The 23,343-nt window shown below is 35.2% G+C and overlaps 1 long non-coding RNA gene across 1 annotated transcript in view; it reads right to left on the bottom strand.

The window, feature by feature from the left end:
- LOC105860012 (uncharacterized) overlaps positions 1 to 23,013 on the bottom strand; it is a 59,512-nt gene extending 36,499 nt beyond the window's left edge. Inside the window, exon 1 of the long non-coding RNA XR_012914498.1 lies at positions 22,823 to 23,013. This is a non-coding gene — a long non-coding RNA (uncharacterized LOC105860012). The remainder of the gene's footprint in view (positions 1 to 22,822) is intronic.
- Between the last annotated feature and the right edge of the window lie 330 nt (positions 23,014 to 23,343).

The following is a 23,343-nucleotide window of genomic DNA, read 5'->3' as shown; positions in this document are numbered from 1 at the left end:
GCTGTTTTTCCTACTTTTATAACTTAAAAAATATTCTTAATGTTCAAGGTATTTTAGAAAATTTAATAAGTAATAATTACATACTATTGTAGCCAATATGAGCATATCTAGCTTTGAGTCCTTGCATAAAAAAACTATATAAATTTAAAAACATTCTTTATGTTCAGTGTAATCAGGAATTGTGCCACACACTTCAAGTTACTCTTTAAATATGTTAATGCTATCAAATATTTGCTGACAAGGTGGGATGCTCGCCTACATATGCATGTTGAGATACTTGGTATGTTTTGTATGCCCAGAGACTATAAATATGGAGAACTTGCTAAGAACCCTTAGGGTGAAAGTGCTCTTCCATTTTTGTGTTTCAAATGACAAGGAACATTTTATCTCCCATGTATAATTTGCGATTTTACTGTAAGTTTCTTGATCCATTGCATCGCGAGCAAACACATGGCAAAGTAAGGCATGCCACTTCCAATTAGATGTCAGCATTGAGCATTTCCACATTGGAAAGCATCTTTCCCTTTGTATAGTTTCTTTCTTGAATGACAAATATCAACAGCCCTCTGCAAGGTGGATTTTGAGTACGGCAGAGTGATTATAGGGGGTGTCGGGGGCCCAGGCAACATCAGCCAGAGTGACCGGGCATATACTCTTGGGAAGTCCATGTGCAGATTAATGACTGTGAGTTTTTCCTACGTAGGTTGCATTTGCTTTTTACACTTTGAAATAATAAAATCATACCAGGCCTGAAACTACACTCACTTAAACATGTGCTCCAAATGTGTAAATGAGGACTAAGATGAGAAGAAAAATAAACAACTTCTTGTTTTTAGTCTTTTGTTTAGAGAATAAACACTTTGGGAAAAATACAAGTTATTAATATATGTCATACTTGAACCCATATTTCATTTTTGGCAATTACAGTAATTACCTCATCTGAACTGGTGCCTTTCATCTTTCCAAAATGTGAAATTTGATCCCGCCATAATTTTCTTCATAATCCTCGAATGACTGTTGAGTGCTTGATACAGCAAGTGTTCGATGAGCATGGTTGTGTAAATGAACCATGTGCTCACAAAAGAGCTAGAAGGGATTCTCAGAATAAAATGATACACATATATGTTGAGTTCCACTCTGAGAATGGAATATCATATAAATGTCTCTGTAAACCCGTGATCTTTTGTGTGAATTCTGTCTGCAGACTGACATTGGACTTGAGCTGCAACTAACTCTGGGTCTCTGAGGGCCAACCCTGCAGATCTTGGACTTGCTAGTGTCCAGTCACATGTGTCTGTTCCTTCCCTCTCTCTCTCTTTCTCTTTCTGTCCATTCATACATGTGTATATACATACATACATGTAGAGAGAACCTGTTTCTCTAGAGAACTCTGACTAACACAGAACAGGTAAATGTCTTGAAGATGGCTGTCTAAATACCGACCAGCCTCTTCAGATATCTTTTGCTGTGGGACTCCCTGATAGATTCTATCATAGACTCCTTCTTAAAATTGTTTTAGAACTAGGTCAGTAGAAAGCTATCAGATGTGTATGTATCAGCTTTGCCCTGACACTAAGGTCATTCCAACATGCAGGAATGACTTTCCCAGCAGTCAGCCCTGCATCTCTAGATGTCTGTGCTCACGGGCAGCACCTTTGAGGCTATTCCTTCTACATCCACGGCTGTCCGTCCTCCTGTTAGCTGCCTTGTGAGGCAAAGCAGTGGTATCAATGGAAGAACCAAGAACAGAAGCTAATGGAGAAAAAGCATGAGAAAATACTATGTCCCATCAACATTTTGAGCAACATTGTTTCTACTCTCTGCAAAAATTAATTAAAACTACATGGTAAAATGATGTGCCTGGAAATGTTCTTGTGATTTGATGGTAAAGAACTTTTACATGTTATTAGAAGGCTTTCATCAAATGTGAATCTCAGCTGAGATTCTCATTTGATAAAAATCACATCTTTCCTATGACAAAATATTTTTCTATGAATAGACATTTTGCCATGTCCTGGTACTTTAAGTGTCTATGATAGTTTGGCAGTTTTAGAAAGAGCCTCTGTAGAAGTGCTGGGTGGAATCCTTTATTTCAAAGCACGCACTTAATTGGATGGCGAATCCAGAGTTGAAGTGATTGGTGGACAGGAGGTTGAGGGGCGATTTTGTGGGGACAGGTTTGGGTAGAGGATTGATTTACTCCACCCTTTATGGTTTGGTTCCCTGTAGATAAGTGTGGGGGGAACAAAAGGCCCATTGCCCCTGATGTAAATGCACACGGGCTCTTCACCCATGGTTGGTTCTAAGCGGAGATTTCTGGAAGTCACTTCAACCCTTGGTAACTCTTCACTGTGGACAACTCTCTCCTCATTACCATGCTGGTTATTTCTTAGCTTTCTTTATGAATATTAATTTAGATACAGAATTAAAGCTACAATTTTTTAACTTTACTACTTTATATTTTATTACCATTTATTTCTTTATGCAGGAAAAGTTTCTGTCCCTCCTCCTGACTTTTCACGTGCAGTGAGCTCCACTAAACACTCTGAGCTCTCTTACTCATCTCCTCCAGGCAAGCATTTCATTGAGAAGTTTGGAAGGAAGAACTGGGCATGTGAGCCTGCATAGCTCCATGGCTTCTTTTTCTCTCCTATTGTCTCCTTCTCTCTCCACCTCTCTCTCTGTCTCTAGCTCTCGGCTCCCCGTCTCTGTCCCTGCAGAGCTGTTCTGCCTACAGAATGCATGCATTCTCAGACGACCTCTCCATGCTATGATTCTCCAGCCCATGTGTCTGAATGCGTGAGCCGCATTCTTCAAAACGATCAATGGTAGCAATGATAAAGGCGATATTCTATCTGTTTTGTTTTTTATTGTATTTCAGACCTTGAGTGGGGGAGCAGGATGCTATTTATTGACTACTTCAAGAACCCCAACTCTCTAATTCTTTGCTTGAAACAAACAAAAAACCAAACATGTCCTTGTTTTCTGCATGGAATGAAGTATTAAGAACACCAACTTACCTATATTTTATACTATTATTATAATACCTTACTTTCTTTTTAATTGTGACTCAGAAATATATGGGTACCAAAACTTAATTTGACCAATTCTTATTTTTTTATTTTTAAACAGCTTAAATTAATTTCTTCAATAGCTGTGCTGATACTTCATTTTTTAAAGTAAAAGGGGAATATGTACCTAAATGAGGAAAATAAGTCAAATGAATACAGATTAAGACTTTTGATGGTAAACGCCTGTATTATACTTTCCTTTGTTCTTTGAGGGAATATAAATTTGACCAAAAACAAAGCAAAGAGCTTTAATAATTTCCCTTTTTATGTTTTATCACAGATTGTGCAATTTTACAGAATTGACACATGTGGCCGTTACCTCCTCATCACATTAAAGCACTTAAGGAGGAAGGTAGAGGGTGACGACTATACCCTGCTCTCTGTTATGATTTCTTCATTCCTGCCTTGAGTGTTACCATGAATTCATGGGTAGTTTTTCTCTCCAATGTGAAAAACCATTAAAACTAAGAGCAGAATAAAAATCCACCTTCTCATTTACTCTTTCAGCAATTGAAAGACCCACACCACTCTCATGCCTAACATTCAACCACATAAAACTATGGCAATTTAGTAAAACTCGTGACACTGGCTGTACCGGGGCAAAGCAATGCATTGATACGCTAACGGACGTAATCTGAGAACATACGTGTGTCACAGTCTACGCTGTAGAGGTGACTCATAAGGAGACATACTGGTGCTGAGAGGCTCACCAGGCCCAACCGACCGTGTTAGCAGGAGGAACGACACACTCCGAAGGGAACCCTATGGTGGCTTTATCACAGCCACTGGGACCTACTAGAATGCCATTTCCACAAAAATGAGAGGAAAGCACAGAATGTCAGGGGCTGCCTTTTGTGGCACCTGAAATCTCTTTAGAGTGAGCACTGCACACCTGAGTCTATGTGAACAACATAAAAATGTGCCTATTGTTTCTGGATTCCTCATCAGCTTCATCCAGATTTTCAGGCCAGAGCACCCCATGCCTGGCCTCTGCGTAGTCTTCACAATGTGTTCCTTTGTTACCACCTTGCTTCATAAAACAATTCCATCTACGTTATGTTAAAAACTATCTTAGCTTAAAATCTTTTTAGCAGTTTTATTTGCAACATCTTTTTCCAGATCCATCCTCAGAAAGAATAGAAATCCCTGATGTTGATGTGAGCAATTTCAAGGAAGCGTGATCCCATCATCTGGCTCAGATGCAGGCGCACCTCATTGTACTGTGCTTCACTTCATTGCACTTTGCAGAGACTGTGGGTTTTTTTTTTTTTTAACAAATTGAAGACAACTCTGCATTAAGCAAGTCTATCTACAGCATTTTTCCAAAGTGAGCATGTGCTTATTACACATCTCTGTGTCATATTTTGGTAATTCTCACAATATTGCAACTTTTTCATTATTATATATATATATATATATATATATATATATATATATATATATACCTACCATGCTGATTTGTGATCAAGGATATTTGATGTTATTGTTGTAATTGCTTTGGGACACCATGAACCATTCCCATAGAAATAGAGAACTCAGCAGGTAAATGCGTGTCTGCCCTGACTGCTTCACAGACCACCTGTTTCTACATGTCTCTCTCTCCCTGGACCTCCCTGTTCTCTGAGAGACAACAATATTGAAATTAGGCCGCTTAGTAACCCTACAATGGCTTCTAAGTACTCAAATGAAAGGAAGAGTCACAAATCTCTCTCTTTAAATCAAAAGCTAGAACTGATTAAGCTTAGTGAGGAAGGCATGTTGGAAAGCCAAAATAGACTAAAAGCTAGATCTCTTGCACCAGTTAGCAAAATGGTGAAAGCAAAAGAAAAGTTTTTGAAGTGAATTAAAAGTGCTATTACAGTGAATACAAAAACAGAAAGGAAGCTAAACAGCCTTATTGCCAATATGGAAAAAGTCTGAGTGATCTGGATAGAAGATCAAACCAGCCACAACACTCTCTTAAGCCAAAGCCTAATCCAGAGCCAGGCCGCAACTCCCTTCAATTCTATGAAGACCGAGAGAGGTGAGAAAGTGGAAGAAGAAAAGTTGGAAACTAGCACGGGGTTCTGATGCAGAAACTCCAACAAGTTATCCAGAAGATCCAGCCAAGATCATTGCTGAAGGTGGCTACATGAAACAACATGATTCAGTGAAGAGGACACATCCTTCTATTGGAAGAAGATGTCATCTAGGACTGTCACAGCTAGAGAGGAGAAGTTAAGATCTAGCTTCAAAGCTAAAAGGATAACCTGACACTCTTGTTAGGGGCTAATCCAGCTGGTGTCTTTAAGTTGAAGCCAATGTTCATTTGTCATTCAGAAAATCTGAATCTTAAGAATTATGGTCTCTTAAGAATTATGCTAAATCTACTACTCTGCCTGTGTTCTGTCAATGGAACAACAAAGCCTGGATGACAGCACAACTGTTAGATAGAATATGGTTGACTGAAAACTTTAAGCCCCCTGTTGAGACCTACTGCTGAGAATAAAAGATTTCTTTGGTAATAGTGCTGCTCATTCGCAATGTACCTGCTCACCCATGTGCTTTAATGGCGATGTACAAGGAGGTTCATGTTTTCATGACTGTTAGTGTTTTCACGACAATATCCATTCTGCAGCCCATGGCCAATGAGTACTTTTGACTTTCAAGTCTGATTATTTCAGAAATGCATTTCATAAAGCTATATCTGCCATAGATAGTGATTCCTCTGATGTATGTGGGAAGGAGTCACCATTCTAGATGCCATTAAGAAGATTCGTGATTCATGGGAGAAGGTCAAAATATCAACATTCACAGGAGTTTGGAAGAAGCTGATTCTAGCCCTCATGGATGACTTTGAAAGGTTTAAGATGTCAGTGAAGCAACTACATGCAGATTAGGTTGAAATGGCAAGAGAACTAGAATGAGAAGTGGAGCCTAAAGATGTGGCTGAATGGCTACAATTTCATGATAAAACTTAAACAGATGAGGAATTGCTCCTTGAGAATGAGCACAGAAATTGATTTCTTGAAGATACTATGAACATTGTTGAAATGACAGCAAAAGATTTAACAGATTAAATCAACTTAGTTGATAAAGCAGTGGCAGGGTTTGTGGGGATTCTCTTCAAGTTAGAAAGAAGTTTTGTGAGTACAATGTTATCAAACGACAGGGCATGCTACAGATAAATCTCTCGTGAAAGGAAGAGACAGTTGATGAGGCAAGCTTCACTGTCGTCTTATTTTTAGAAATTGCCACAGCCATCCCCACCTTCAGCAACCACCACCCTGGTCAGGCAGCACCACCAACACTGAGGCAAGACCTTTCACCAGCAAAATGATTCACTTGCTCAAGGCTTAGGTGTTTGTTAGCACTTTTTAGAACTATTTTAAAATTAAGTTATGTATGTTATTGTTTTAGATATAATGCTAACATACAATACTTAATCAACCACAGTATAGTGTAAACACAACTTTTATATACACTGAGAAACAAACAAACAAACAAACAAAAACTTATGTGACTTGCTTTATTGAGATACTTGCTTCATTGCAGTGGTCTGAAATTGAGTCTGCAATACCTCTGAGATATGCCTGTATCCTTCAGGTTAATGAAGATGAGTAAAAGTCAAAATAAGTTTTTTCCCATTTACCTGGCACATAGAAAAAAGTAGAAAGCTAATAATAACGATAGCAAATGGTATGGGCTTAGTATGAGGCTTCAATAGCCAGAGGAAGGATCTAAGAAACATAGGACCAAGTTTTAAGATGACAAGTGGCAAGAAGTCACTTGTCACTTCTCTAAAATCAATGGTTCCATGAGCTACTATTACTATGAAGAGTCCAAGACATTCCAGACATTTCAGTTTGGTGAAGGTATTTCATCTTCATCTGTTTAGCTCCAAGAGCAACATGACATCCTATCACTTCTACTGCTCTGAAATGATTCTGAGACCCACAATCTTTTCAGCTCTCATGTCTACTGAAAAGTCTATGTGGTTTAGGGCATTGAGCTAAAAGAGGAGACCAGTCCTAATCTTGAAGATTCTTGTAGTGATCATAGATGGGACTGAATTGACTCAGAGCATGTGGTCAGTGTTTATGCTGGTTGTGCTTGTGCTGTCCCTACCTAAATTCTCAATGACATCATCGGCTTGATGAAGATAGGTCCTGGACCACGAAGAAAGAAATGAATGAAATTTAAGATCCCAGTTGTTGTTTGGAGTGTGTCTAAGTTATTCTAAATGCCCATCAATATTAGAACAAATATCCCATAGCAGAAGCTATTTCTATGTTCACATAGAAGATATCCCTGCTTGGTGATTTTCTGGCCCTAGTGACCTGTGCATGCTTTAAGAATTGGAGAAAATATGATTTTAGTAAACTAATAATGACACCACCATTTCATACAGTATCAAAGCAAGTGGTAATTATTTTGTTTAATAAAATACCCCTATAAATTGTATAAAACAAAAGCTATTAATACAGAAATGTCTATTTTTTCTGAAAATGAACTGATATATTTGGTTAAATTTTGGATTCCCATTTTAATTACTTTAGGAATCAATAAATAGATTTTATTGTAATATTATACTAAATATAATTCAGTTTTTATTTTTATAATTTTAAGACTTTAGAATATTTACTCCTCTGGTAATTATTATGAACATCAATGATCTTTGCAAATTATTGAATGACAATTTTGAAAATGCAATTACTTGAAATTTCTACTCAATTTAGATGTGCAAAAAAGCTTGCTATCCTCAAATGTAAGGTTTTTATGATATAATGTTCTACAAACATGTAGGAGACAGTTTTTTAAAGTTAAGAATATATTTTAAATATAAAATAAGTGTTAATTACCATGCATACTTTTAAATTTTATTTTGAATCTATTTATTATGAAAGTAGAGAATACGTTTTACTCATGTCTTTGATATCTTCCTTCCTGTGCAGCCAGCGTTTAGAATAAACAAGAGCTCAATAAACAGATACCGAATTAAAGTAGCACAGTGATCCCTGGTCTATCTTTTTACCTTAACAACCAACTAAAAAATTTGGTCAGTGTTTCATCTTTTACTTTCTACTCCTTAAGAACATGATAGTAATTTAGCTTTACTCTTTATTTATAGAGTAAAAAATCCACAATAATACATGAATGTTTCAATGAATGAGTCAAAAATCACTTATGAATATGGAGGATGAAGGAAAAAGCTGATACTGTGAATAAGTATTCAAATATGAAACTTTCTATTAATAATAATAGTTTCTTTAATGACTTTTGCAGTGACTATTCAATAACATTTGAAAGACTGATTACTTATTTTTGAGGGAAAATAATGGAGCTTCTCCAGAATAGCCAACATGACTTAAGAAGACAATTTAAAATTTAGTGTAGAATTTCTTAGAATTGAGAGGAAGATTGCAAGCAGGAAACTTTGCCATAATAGCTTCCAGTCCCCTAGTACTATGTTGCCCATGAACTTTAATAAAAGTTCTACCACAGTAGGCTGATACTGCATATAGACACAGTAGGGGCATGCTTCCTAAAACAAAGAAATGTTAAATGCCTGAGGTGATGGACACTCCAACTACCCTGATGTGATTAATTCACATTGTACACCTGCATCAAAACATCACATGTACCCTATAAAGATATGCAACTATTATGTGCCCATAGTAATTAAAAATAAAAAAATTAAAAATCGTGACACCTTCAAGGTGAAGGTATTTCAATTGAATGAAAAATATATTATTACGTAGTAGGAATTATTTCAGATCTAGCATATAATGAAAGATGCTCTACTGTTGTTTATGGAATAAGTAAGTTTCTGTAGTGAGTTTCACTACCGGACATAAAATCAAGAACTATTTTTTTTAGAAAGCTGGGAACCAACAAGAAAATTTTCGGGCAATGACTTCACATTTCTTCTCCAAGAGAGAAGTTGATTTGAGTCACAGTTTCACATCTAGTAACATTCAGTTGATAAATGCTTAAAGAGTCACAAGATAGAAAGAAACTTGTGAGTTCAACCAAGTTTCTAACATAGTTGCTTATGAAATTTTCAGAAAATGCCAAAAAATAAAAAAATGAAAGGTGTGAGATTTTCAATTTTCTATGCACATAATTTTAAGCCTTGACAGACCCCATTAACCCTGGTCCAAGAGTGAGATTGTCTACAGATTTTTTTTGTAAACCATGAGAACATGAATTATGCTAATGCTCAATGTCTTCCTCAGAGCTCACATTCAATAAGCATTTAGCTGGATTATAAAATGACCACATAGTATCAATTTGATAGCACGGTCCTTGTCTTCAGTTTTGCCCTTTTGTAAGGATTCTTGGTGGTTACATTCATTTAGAGGGATGCCATTGCAGGCTGGACTTCCATGCTCCTGAAAAATGTCTTGTAGCCAAGCTCATTCTAAAATTTTTATATTTGCAACCATTATTGATATACTTATTTGTGAGATATTACTTCTATTTAGATGAAATAGCAGCCTACACCATGTTGCATAGGTAAAGAAGATAAAACAGGAACCATAAAGAAATATGACTGAAAACAAACTGATTTCATAAAACAAATAATTGATGTGGAAATGAAAGATGTGTTAGCCACACAGCTCAAATTCTCTTATAGTGAATTTCAAGAGAGTTCAGTATCCAGGAATTTTAAATAAATAAGTAAAATAAATGGGCTTTTCCATGGCGCTTATATATGTTCTATCTCAATTCTCCTTGTAATGGAACTCATTAGAGAGATTTGACCTGCACATCTAAGTATTGATTATCCATGATGATGTGAGATAGGGCCAGAATCCTTTCTAGAACTAATACCATACTGCATTTGAAAAATGCTTCATTACTTTGATATTTTCCCTCTCACCTATAATCCCAGGTTTTAAGACAAAAATGGGGGAAACTATGAAGCAAAGCAGTTAGACACATAAGGGAATAGTCTCTTTGGCCTCTGGGTTCAAATCCTAACCCTACCCCACAGGCATTATAGCATCTTTGGTTTATTACTTATCCACCTGTTTTAAGTTTCCCCATTTCCAAAATGAGATACTAATGAGAGACTTAACTCATAAAAATTTTGGTAAAAATTAAATGCAATCTACATGGTACTATGATTTACTGGTAGCAAGCACTCAGTAAATGTTTCCAGCGTTGTGAGATACATAGTGCAGGTGCTGTCATAACAGTTTTCAGATGAGGAAAAGGAGTGGCAAGGGCTCATGAGCTTCTGCAGGAAGTTTGATGTTTCTTATTAAAACAAACTGCTGAGCTTTATCCTTAGCAGGACTTTTGTCACAGCTAATGTTTTTAACCAAATGGGCTCATTGTGCCCTTTGTTTCCCTTTATCTAGTCATTTTTAAAGAGACATCTGAGAAATTGAAGGAATTATACTTCCTTTGCCCGAACTAATGTATTCCATGAATCTGAGTTACCCAAGCCTCTCTCCTTAGGCCTTAGTTGCTTGGACTTCTCATCATCTCTAAGGTTCTTTTCTGGTATAAAATAATGCTCCCTTATTTCACAAACTGGACCATCAAACTCTCGAACTCTGAGATTTGACTCTAGCAAATAAACTCTTAAACTAAAAGAAAAGGGACCCAATTCTGACCATAAAAATATTGTTATGTTTTATTTTACATACATTAATTAGGCAGTGGTATTCCCTAGGCTAATTCTTCCTTTTGTTTAACATCCCATTTCAAAATATGTTGGAAGGGGAATTGGCGGCAGTTATGGAATTAAGGTTTCTCCTATCGAGTTCAAATGTGATCATCACTGATGTGTGGTGTGTTACTCTGCATATGCATACGTGCAGAGATGCATCACAGTCTCACGCAATGACAAACAACATCCAGATTGGACCTAAGTAAATATTACTGAAAGTCTACATGATTTCAAGATATAATTAGTTTCACATGTTCAAATAAGAAACTACTTTCTATGTTTAATATAATCTGTTGTTGCATCATCTTTTACTTTTTCTGCTTCATTTTCCCCTGTCTAAAATAGGCTTATATGACTATTTGAATAAACTGATATTTGTTAAAAAGAAGGATGAAGAAAATCACAAACATTTCTGCAATTTCTAATTATGGATAGATCAATAATACTTGACTTGGGTACCTACAAAAGCAATTTAATCTGGATCTATTCTGTGTTTATAAAATATTCTAGAGGCAAAGATAGTTTTGGTGAACAAATAGGTTAAAAAATACTTATTTCTAATTGTCAGCTTTATGGCATGATCTGAATAGTTGTTGATTACAATTTCCTAAATAAATACATTAAATCTTTTGTATAGACTTCAGCAGAAAAATATTGTCAATATAGGTAGAACTGCTTATATGTTCAGTACATTTTTGCAACTCATATTATATTTATTATTTAACTCACTTGTGACATTTTCCTCCATGGACTCTCATTACTCATACTGGGCTCTTGATTCTTTTTTTTTTTTTTTTTTTGAGTTTTTTTATTATTATCCCTCCTTCTGACACTTGAAACTATGATTTCAATTCCTTATATCCATTCCTGATGGAAATTCAGTATATATACATCATTGTCATACACTAATGTAAACCTAGAGCATACTCCGAATTGTTCATAAAGAAAAAAACCTGAATAAGCTTGCACTGATGAAATTCATGGCAAAAATTTGGCAGAATTCCTCAATAGTCACTCAATGAGCATTTTCCCCATAATAAAAATAGTAGTAATGGTAACTTACAACATAATAAGTGTGGTAATACTTGGAAGACATCCATTTTGCAACTCTTAGCAGTGATGTCTAGACCAGCCTCTGGGAACGCCCCACAGCCATATCATGTGGTTCCAGTGATGACAGTTAAGATCTATCTTGCAGCGAATCCCTCCTTCTGTTGTGCGACTCACTGGTTCCCGATTACTACAGAGTTTGCAGAGAATGCTTCCTACCCCAAAAAGACCTTTATAAATAAGTGACATGCTGTTTCCAGACGTTACTTTATCAGTCAAATGCATTATCAGAATTAAATAAGATCCCTTTCAGCTTTGTGATTTTACATGTGATACTTCACGCAGGAAATCAGCAGATTCAGATGAAAGAGTAACTTTCAGAAGACACATATAGGAATCAAAGCTCATATACGAAGGAAGTTTAAAAAGTAACATTAAATACTTACGGGGGGAGTTGAATAATTATAAGTGAGACTACATTGTAAATACATGGATCACTTGGCACATGTGTAACATACAGAGATTGTTCTGAGAGCTCAGAATTAATCAATCGGCTGATGGTGTCATTTTTAATTAATCATGTGGAGATACGTCCTAGGACCTTGGAAATTCACTCGCCCTACTTCCCTAAATTACTGACAGGGAAATTGACTTCCAAAGAGAGTCACCCAGCTGCTTAGTAACACTCTTCTTACTCCTTACCCAGTGCTTTTTTTCTGTGTGACTATAATGAGGAACAGACATAAGAATTTTGAAAGGTAATTAATGAATGGACCAGAGTTTTGGAGAAACAACAATAAAAAAGACCCAAATGAGTGACACTGACCATGTAATTATCTGGAGGAAAGAATATTGGTAGCTTAAAGGCTAATGAAGATAATAAAGGGCTGAGAAAAAGAAAAGAAAAGTTTAATAAATATTTAGTAAATATATTTGCAGTTCTTTTGGCCAACTTACAAGGAGAGAGCCCTTAAAGAGCAGCTTTCCATATTCTTGGGTTTATTTAATAGCAAAAGAATACGATGTCTTCGAATAAATGATTTGGTATAGAAAACTCACATTTAGGCATTAAAGTATGAAGATCTTGACTAAAGTTTTAAATTGACTATAGTTTCTTTTAATATATTGCTACCTAAATAATTTAATTAGTAAGGAAACTATAGGGGGACAATACATTTAAACTCACCTTTATGTACCTGGAGTTTTCTCTGCACATTATGTTTAAGATAACATATGATAGTAAGGTTCTAATGCTGATTTCTACTCTAATGCCTGGCAGAGACAGGAGCACTAGGAGGTGTATATAGCAATGCATCACCACATAGTTTATGCAAATCTGCATAATGCAGTACTCAAATAAGGATGTTGGTTTCAGTATACTTTTTCAAAAATGTATTTGTTCCTTTTATTAAGGGAAATCTGTCTCCAAATGAAGAGGCAAAAAACAATCCTAATGTCGATGCTCATTTCTTTAACTATGATATGGCTGATAATTTCTTAGCAAATGAAACCAAAGGCAAGTTTTATGGTTCCTTATAGTATTTTGAAATAAGCACCTTTATAATACACTATGAGACTGTGCAATATGAAAATTAATATCTATGCATGAAGGTAAGTATAATACAGGTGCTTTTATGACCACAATAAAATGGGGGAAACAGAGATAATGCTAAAGTATAATGTTATAACCTTCCTACCAAGTCCTTATGTAACATGAAAACAGTTAAAAGACTCAATTTTAAAGAATTTGAATAAAAGAGGCAGGAGGCATATTTTCTCAATTTCTGCAACCATAAAATTGAGGCAGGGGGAGAAATCTTTTAACTTAAATCTTTATATTTAACCAATATTATGTGCTTGAATAAAATACATATAAATAAATATAATTTCCAATGAATATGTTCTTTTAAAAAATGTCAATATTTCAAAATAAATCTAAAAACAGCTAACTAGAAATTTTATATTTGATGTGTCATTTTTTATTGCTTTTTTATATGTAAGTGATTAAAGTGTAAAAACAAAGAGGTAAAAGATGACCCACCAACTAGAAAACAACAATTACTTCTATAGCAGAGAGAAATCAGGATGTGGAATGGGAATTGGAGTCACCAACTGTAGGTAAGTAGTTTTTTTTAATGATTTGGAATAAATAGGGCAAAACATTAAGAATTGTAAATTTTGGTGGTGGAAATATGGGTATGTATATTATATTGCTTTTATTTTTCTGTATAGTTTGGAATATTTCAAAATTAAAAATGAAGTTTTTCTCTACTTTTTTATTCTAGCTAAAATAAATGTTTATATATTACTCTGTCAATAAAATTTTAAAAGCTATCTTTTTCTCAAGTATCTATTAATTAGTATGTATTTATGGATTTTCATTTATTTTTATCACACACTATGTAAACACATAAATATACTTTACAAAATGTTATAGGAAAATGTTTTTCTAAACATAGTATAGTATTTGGTGTTTTCCTCTCTTCATTGGTATAATTTTTAAAAGTAAAATTAATCTTTAAAAGTATATAAGCCTGGAACACAAAAGCTTCATGTGAAACTAAGAGTGTATATGTGAAAATTCAAAAGAAATAATCATATAAAGTTTTCTATGTTCACCTCAAAGAGAATTAATTTAAATAGAAATCACTATTTTAGATATATTCTTAACAAAAATTCATTATAACAATAAATGTACCGATGTAGTTTAAATGTGAGTTGCACTTGAATAGACTTAGTTACATCTTGGGGAAGAGCTATATTCACAGTTTATTAATTGTAAAAGGAAATGGATGCAAGTTTGCAGAGTTTGTTAGTTTTTCTTTTTTTTAAACGGGAGCATCATAACTACTGGATTATCTTTTATGCTCAACATCAAAATCCATTCACAATTTGAAGTTTGCACACAGTGTACATTAATGGCAATGCACTTGCAAGAACGTTGCACCTGGAATAGGGAGGAGCGAGGAGGGCAAAGGTCAAAACCAGGCCTTAATAAGCATCGACCAAACAGACTTTAGACTCAGAGAAAAGTCCAGACGACCCCTGCAGTGTCATCTTACAGCTCTGATTTTCCTCTTTTCAACATGTAGTATAATCCATAAATACAACCAAATCACTAGCAGCTTAGTCTTTGGTTTGGTTTTTATCTTTCAGGGTTTTTCCCCCCTCCTCTTCACAGAGATTTGAAAAATTAACCCCTTTCTGTCCTTAGACTAACTGAAGAATGAATTTCTTCGTAGTCACTGTTGTCAGCTTAAATCATTAACCCCTTTCAAGGCAAGAGGCACTTTGTAAAGTGGCTCACAATAACCAAAGTTGTGCTTGAGTGTTTTATTTTCTCCCAATATATTTCGAATCATGCCCTGGTAGGTGACTAATAGTAACAAGGCAATCAAGCAATTATACAAATCAGTGAAATATGTCTCTTTTACGTGTCTAAAGCAATCAGCTTAAATTAATACTTAAAACCTTAAAAGGAATTTTTATTTTTGGTTTCCCAGCACACAGTGAGTATATTTATATACGAGTTTCTAGATAACTTATGTATATGGTGAAAATGTCTATAACCAATATTTGACATATTCTCATTTCAGATCTTCTGACACCCTTCAGACTCTCATACTCTTATGGGCATAGTCTCTCCTCTTTTCATACTTGTGCTTTGTTTCTCTAGCCTAACATTTACTGAAAGAGAAGTTAGGCTCTTTAAGTTAAAACAGTAATTTCCCTACAGGAAGTATATCAAATCAAGTATGGACCACAAGAAGGAACTGAGCGCCTGCCTCAAGAGGATTAGTTGAAAGGCGTCTTCCCCTCTGAAGTGGGCACTCTTCACACACTAGACGTGGGAGCTGCCCAACTGGATGCAGTGTGGCCGTCTTGTTCCGTTTACAACACGGCAGATTTTCAGAATGCCAAAGACATCTGCATCTGCCCCTACACGTATCCTTTTGATGTCGCCTCTAACTTGTTAACCCCACTTCCTTTACAGTTGAAAATGTAAAGTTTAAAAACAAAAATTAAAAAAAAAAAACACAAAAAAACCCAGCTCTGCATATGGAACCATAAACAGCACAGTTAAGGGTGAGGCAAAGTCCTTATAAAACAGCCATGGCCGAGAAAACAGAACACTGGGCAGGAAGTATCCACAGTTTAGTAGTGTGCTAGAATCTGGGGAAAGGTCCTTCAGAAGGAGCATGAACACAGAGAGAAATGGGGTCCCCAGGGAGTCCAAGGAGGCCTGAGTTTCTCAAGAATCTTTGTCTCTGACTGGTCATCACTGTCTCACAGACCAGGACAAGGGTCTGGTGAAGGGCAGACAGTTTCCACACCTGCAAAGAAAGCTTCCATAACAGATCACAATTTCCCCAGTGCTGCTCACCTACAGAATCAGGAGACATGAGGATAGAGTAGTAAATCTTAACCCTGACCCCATACAAATGGAAACACCAAATCTCATCTCAAAGGGAAGTAAAAACAGTTGATTTTATTTAATATTTGTGGTTATGATTGTCTATGATCCTACAGATTCAAGACCTGGCTGTTTTTCCAGAGTAACATGGAAAAGGAGAAAATAGGACTAGCTCAGAGTTCTTATTCCTTATTTAAACCTCTCTGTTTATAACATCTTTGCTTCAACCATCTGAAATTATAACACCCATGTAATTTTAATATTTTTTTTCTAAGATCCCATTATCCATCACCTCCTACATACAGGGTTAGATTTATTACTAAATAAAATCTATTATTTTAAAAGTAAAGCTAAGCTAGAAATGTATATCATTTAATACCTTAGGCTCTATATTATGCTTGGGATTTTTGTTTATATTTAGATTTCTTACGTTTCTAAATATATTTCATTCATTTGTGATAAGAGAATTGACTGAATCATTGCCATATATTTAATTTTCTAATGAATTTTATAATTAATAAATGAGTAAGGGAATCATCAAATATGAGAAGTATTAACCAACACAAATATAAAAGAATGATGAAAATTCTTATATTTTAGTGGCACAAATTGACTCATATATATATGATCTCAGAAAGTTAAATTTTACAAGATTCACAAAGAATTGACTTATATGTTGATGGTTTAAAACACACTTTCATAGTTGTCTATCCCATGGACAACTACAGTTTAATTTTTTGCATGATTTTGATACAGAGGAATTCTAATTGATCTTATCATTCATAAGACTTGCATTTTTCAAAAAATTACACTAGTGTGGCTTTTGATGAGGCATCACATTTTTGACAATTAATAAATGTGCTTGGGATAAAAGTTTATCTGAAGAAGAATGAACAAAGAATACCAAATCAGAGATAGTGTTACTGTGAGGCCACTTCGATATTTTACAGTGATAATGATAATTAATTCAGAGTTTTTCTTATCTCTATTATATATTTTTCAAATATGTGCTTTTAGTTCATATTTTTCTTTTATTAGTTAAACTAATGTCAGTGTCAGGATAACCTGTTTTCATCTAACACTTTCATCATTCTAATATTACATTTAAAAAAAAATAACATCTTTGAGTCTTCACAGTAATAAATAAATTATGAATGTAATTATTTGAGTGAAGAATTTGTCAGAAAGAAAAAACTGAAAAATTAGATGCCCACTTTTAAAACCTACATAATTCTCTATCTCTGCTGCATATGTGGATCACCTTCTAGTCTTGATGTTTTTCACTGGTCCAAGTCCAAATGAAATCTCCAGGAAAAATATTTTTCCTTATAAAATAACTATACACATAATGAACCAAGAATTTTAAATAGTAAATATTTTCATGGCAAATTTCAAAAGCATTTATGTCTTCTAGTAATAATGATGTATTTAAGTGACAAGGAAAATCAATTTAGTATCATCATTCTTTCATCTTAACTATTATGACAATATTTTAACACATTTTTAACCAATAAACTGTTTACCAGCTAGTTGAGACTGTATAAGTGAATGACAACTTTTTTTAAAATTATATTTTGTGATGAAGTGACAGAAAAAGCCACCTGAAATAATTTTCATTGAGGACTAATCTTGCAGCTGTATTAATATTAATAAAAATTAAACACTTTCGATGAGTTTAGATTGGCCAGTAAGGGTAAAACACAAAGACAAAACTGAGGCAGAGAGCCTCACAATGCCTCTACTGATTTCTCTACTGGCCCTTCCTCTGCACATGGTCAATTAGAATTGAAAATCCTGTGCTGATTTCATTCGCTGGAATTTTTAAGCAGGTCAGGAAGAAAGATGTTATTGAAAGGAAAAGTCTCATCTAAATAAGAAAGGAGCACGTGGCCATCTGGTCTTAGCTATACATATAAAAAGTTATTTCAGCTGAACTGCAGGCTTGATGTTTAAAAAGATGTGCCAAAAATCAACCCCAAATCTGTTTACGGTAAAATATCCCAAATGTTTCTTTTTGAACCTCCAAATATGCAACACACAGTTCATTTCCTATCTGTGATTCATGAGCCCATTTGACCCCAGCGCCTCACTGAGCTTGACTGGGTTTCGGGCAGGGGAACATTCAATCACTTTGAGAACACTTTTTCTTCATGGGGTATCAACAGAACCGTAGATCTTTTGCAAATTGTGGACATAACTTTGATAGTTTTCACTCACATTAATTTTGAGTATTATCTTCACATAGGCTTGGAAGAATAAAATTTGAAGCATGAAGCAGCCAAACCAGTTTCCCTTCTTTTCTCATTGCTACTTGAGGTTCTGTGCACTCTGCACAGTTCTGAGGCATCTACTCACAATAATTTCAGGCCCTATGCCTGAAGGCTAAGTTTAGAGAGAAACAGTTTCTCTCTTCCTAAAGAGAAATTATACATGCTGAATATTCTTTTAAAAATCATCTTCATAGTGGTAAGAAACAGAGAGGTTTTTTAAAAAAGTCACATTGTATTCTGTTTGCCAAATTAGAGTCATATTTTTTGATATAATTAAAGTACTTTTGATACAGGGCATCTGCAATAATTACAATGTCAGTAAATTAATTTATCTAAATCTAGCATGCCTTTTTGCTAGCATAGACATAGCTAGTTGACATCACTATCTAAATTTCTTTGTATAAAAATATATTAATATTCTAGAACATTTTAATGATTCTTGTTTTATAGTATAATAACAATATTGTTTTGGGTCATAAGATTATATTCAAATATATCACATATATACCAAATATGCTACAAGTATGTGCAAGATCTCCATGATCATAACACCAACATATGCTAAACAGGAGGTAGATTTAAGTTAAGTCTTCAGATAAATACTTGGATTAAAATAGTCTAATGTATGAAACACAAGAATCTCTACATATCTCTGATATAAGATATCCATGGGTGTTTCTTTGTATATCTACTATGTTTGTTCTGCCATTTCAAATAAATCATTGCCATTGTGTAAGAAGAATAAACTGTACTATAGTAAATTGTTCTTTCTCCGTTATGCTCTGAAAAACCATTTGTTCTTGAATTGGCGTTACGTAGTTCAACTATTTCAATCAAGTCCATTATCTTCTTGTCTTTGAAAGATGCCTTGTGTCTCCAGCAGGCAATGCCATGTATTGCTTTTTGAAAGTAGGTAAAAACTAAATATGCATATTTGTTCATTTTTTATCTTTGATAAAGCAATTATATAATTCATCAGGGAAGAACTCCACTATATTTTAGAAGAACTGTTTATGTAAAAATTATAGACTCAGGCCCAAGAATTTCTTTAAAAAGTTATTAGTTCACAGTGGAGTCTTACCCCATAGAATGTCACCTAACTCGTGTAGCTTGTTTCTCTAAGTACAAAATGTGCCAATTCTTTAAGCTATATACTTTTCTCAATAATAGTAACATGAAAGCAAAAAAGAACAAAACATTTTTCTCTTGTTTCAAAACAATCACACAATACATTGGCAAAATGAATCTCATTAATTTGTGTGTTGACATATAAATAGTGCTGTTCATACACATATGCTTTAAAAAATCCTTTCAAAATTAATCCTTTTTTAGTATGCAAGAATGTAGAAGTATTAGGAGCAAATTCCCCAATTTTAAAAATTATGCATCAAATGTTTGACGTATAAAAACTGGTAGGTACACCAGTCATTCTCTATTAATGCAGATTAATTTAAATTACATATCAAAACTTGGTAGTTAAGAGGCAGTATACATACATAGTTGTTCTACATATACATCTCAAATCTGACAATATGTTTTGGTAAAGTATTAAACTTTGTTTTATTTAAGTAAAATAAAATAACTTACTTAAATATGTACGTTAATAAAAATATGAACACTTGTTTGGTGAGTGACTATTTAGTGTAAGACCCATGAAATGCGCTTGAAAATAAATACAAATGCTCTATCAACACACACACAAAAATTTAATTCAACTCTGATCTAAGCCAGAGATATACCCTTATAAAAATCACATGAAATGAGTATTACTTTTAAATCATTTGTATAAAATTATTCTTTTCTTAAGGAATAAATTAATAGTGAAAATGATTTAATGGTACGAAATTTTAAATAACAAATAAGAAACACCAAATCATAATGAATAACAGTATCTTAGCATTTTTACCCAAATGATTTCAAAATGCTCACCATTTCTACATCCTATTCACATTATTGAAATTCAGCCACCTCTCAAACATTCAACCAGCATATTAATAAGGCTTCCTAGAACCAGGAAACTCTGGCTGGCTACATACATCTTTATAAACATACCCACTGCCCTGTAAACATATCTTCAAAAGGAAGATAGCTGCAAATAAAATAGTTCTTTCCTGTGGGTGTTGGTTAACCCCACAAACACGTGAACTTCCTATGGGCACACACCCAAGAGACACTGGCGATTAGGTGACAGAAAATGTTGCCCACAAAGGCAAAATTTTACATGTGATGACATCACCAGCTAACCTGGATTTCTCTGTGATATAATGATATAATTGCCGGTTGAGTGTGCGTGCCTTGAGAGAGAGAAAGAGAGAGTGTGCGAGTGTATGTGTGTGAGAGAGACAGCAAGCAAGAAAGAGAGATGCTTAAAGAACAGCATCATCAGAAATGCCATATAACCTTCTGTGAGGTTTGCAAGAACCTTTCTACAGACTTTTGACTTTTTCCACATTTTGTACACCTTAAGTTCATCTAATAATGCATTCCCTGCACAAGCAAATCATGTTGTGTTTAGTTGGCACACTGCTAATCCTAAATATCCTGACGGGGTTTGCTGAGACTCATCTCAGCAAAATCCTTTCTACACCAAAGGAAGCATGTGCATCTGTGTAACATGGTGCAGGAGTTGCAAAGCCCCTCGAGACCTGCCTCTGAATGGATAAGGCGTCTTGGTTTTAAAGGCAACAAAGGGGTTAAAAATCGAGGCTGTCTAGGGTAAGAGAAAGGGGATATTGTTGTCTTTAATCTTTCCGCAGTATGTGTAAGACTTCCATCCCGGATCTGCACATAGCAGAGGAATAGACTCGGCATGCATTGCGTGCAAGCTCCTTGATTGTAGAAGGGGGAAAAAAATCTGGCTGGAGTCCAGACAGGCTGGAGCTCTGTTGATCATTATGTCTAGCCTTCAGGTGTCTCAGCACACAGTGGGCGGCGGTGGGGGAGGTGTAGATAACATGAGAGCAGACAAAGAAAAAAAAATGGTGTATTTAAAAAAGATTATGTGAAAATTTGTATTTATTTTCAAGTCCTCCTTAAATAAATGAAGCCTAACATCTTGGACTTTTATAATTAGAACACAAGCTCTGCTCTGGCAGCTCTCTTTAAGCCATAATTAGTTATGTCTGGAGCCTTTGAATAATTCCTTTCAATAATTGATGGAGTTAATATTCTCTTTTAGAAATAAGGAGGACCATGTTTTCTTATAAACTCTCTTTTTGATGGAGGCTTTGTCATTCGAAGTCTTCATCCGTCATAATCACATCGATTTGATTTGTCTTTTAATTCCTTGTGAGACTCGGCTTATAACTTTTTAAGGATTTGTATGATTCTGGAAGTACAGGCAGAAGGCATTGCTAGATTATCCTAGCTGAATATAAAAAGAGGCAGTAATACAGGAACATTCTCTCCATTTGTTTCCAATTATTTGATAAATTAAAAAAAAAAAAACTGCATTGTATGTTGCTTCTGTTTGAAACCCCATCAAAAAATCTTGGTATGAATGTAAGTAACTTAGATGCTAATCACATCTTTTGCTTGCTAGCAAGAAGAAATTCCAAATTATTTTATTCTTCAAGCATTCTTCTATAAAAGAGCTTCCACATGCTTCCTCCCCACCCCCACATCCTCACTATTAGGAATTTTTTTTTTAATCTTTATACATGGAAGGCTGCTGGATCCTAAGACGGAAAGCTGTCTTTTCCTTCTGTCTTTGCACTGGCCACTTTCAGGCGTCTTCACTTCTGCTGGGATGTTATTTCACATTTTTGTGGACTAAAACACTGAAACCAGCTCAGTCTCTTATCATTATTATAAAATTAAAAGTGGTGGTTAAAAAAAATAATTAAAGAGAAAGCCCTGGCTGAAAGCCATTGTTCAGAATTTAAGAGCTATTTGCCCCGGAGTGTCTCAGCCGTCTTTCATAGCTAATTATAATAACTGTCAGATGTCTGGGGAGTCTATGGTGCCCTTGTCAGAGGAGTCAGCAAAGTTTGTCTTTTATTTTTCTTGGGGACAGATCAAATCTGATTAGACATACAAAGCGAAAAGAAGTGAACTAAGTACATATGCGTGTGCCTTCATTTTTTCTTATGAACAAAGCAGCACACTGGAGCAATGTTCCCGTGTGCAGCCTCCCACAGCTACTCTTTGGAATGCCTGACTTTTATTTTTAATTCTTTACCTTTCACATAATAAAGCATGCAACAATTGTTCCTGCAATATTTTCCTGCCAGTCGAATATCCTTCAGTATCCACATAAAAGAGTACCCTAAAAAAAAATTCTTCACATATTTGATGCTTACGACATAAAACTATTTTAATCAGTACTCTTTGACGGAAAGAAATGTATACTCACAATTTCAAAATGGTCATTTGCTCTCTAGTTCCTCGTCCCCGGAGAAAGAGCAGAGGCTTTGGCCAGACTGTCGCTGATGCAGGTGCAGAATCCCTGTTTCTATGCCGGAGGAAGGTAGAAAGTGCTTCACAAAGTCACACGGAACTCAGGCACTCATGCTCAGGCATCCTCGCTGCTGGGGAGGCTGTACTATCTGCAGTTCTGAATTGAACTAAATTGCAGCCCATGTGAAAGACAGGGGCAGGGAGTCATGTGAGAGACACACGGCCACCCTATTGGCCACAGAGACACAGCTTAGGCATTCTGCCTCTGCCACCATTGGTGAGTAGTTAAAACTGAAAGCATCTAGATCCTCCTCTTCAGCTTATTTGTCCTTTATGTGTGGAAGAATGACTGTAGGATTTTACAGTGACAGAATTAGTTAAGAAAGGGACTGAAGTCATCCTTCACAGGGACTGGTGGGAGGAGATTGGAAAGCTCAGCTTTTTCAAGATTTTTTTTTCCCTTTCTAGCCCCCTGCC

The sequence above is a fragment of the Microcebus murinus genome, chromosome 23, assembly GCF_040939455.1.
Source record: "Microcebus murinus isolate Inina chromosome 23, M.murinus_Inina_mat1.0, whole genome shotgun sequence".
Taxonomy (NCBI): domain Eukaryota; kingdom Metazoa; phylum Chordata; class Mammalia; order Primates; family Cheirogaleidae; genus Microcebus; species Microcebus murinus.
The sequence above is the reverse complement of the archived record's forward strand: the minus strand, read 5'-3'. Positions and strand labels throughout refer to the sequence as shown.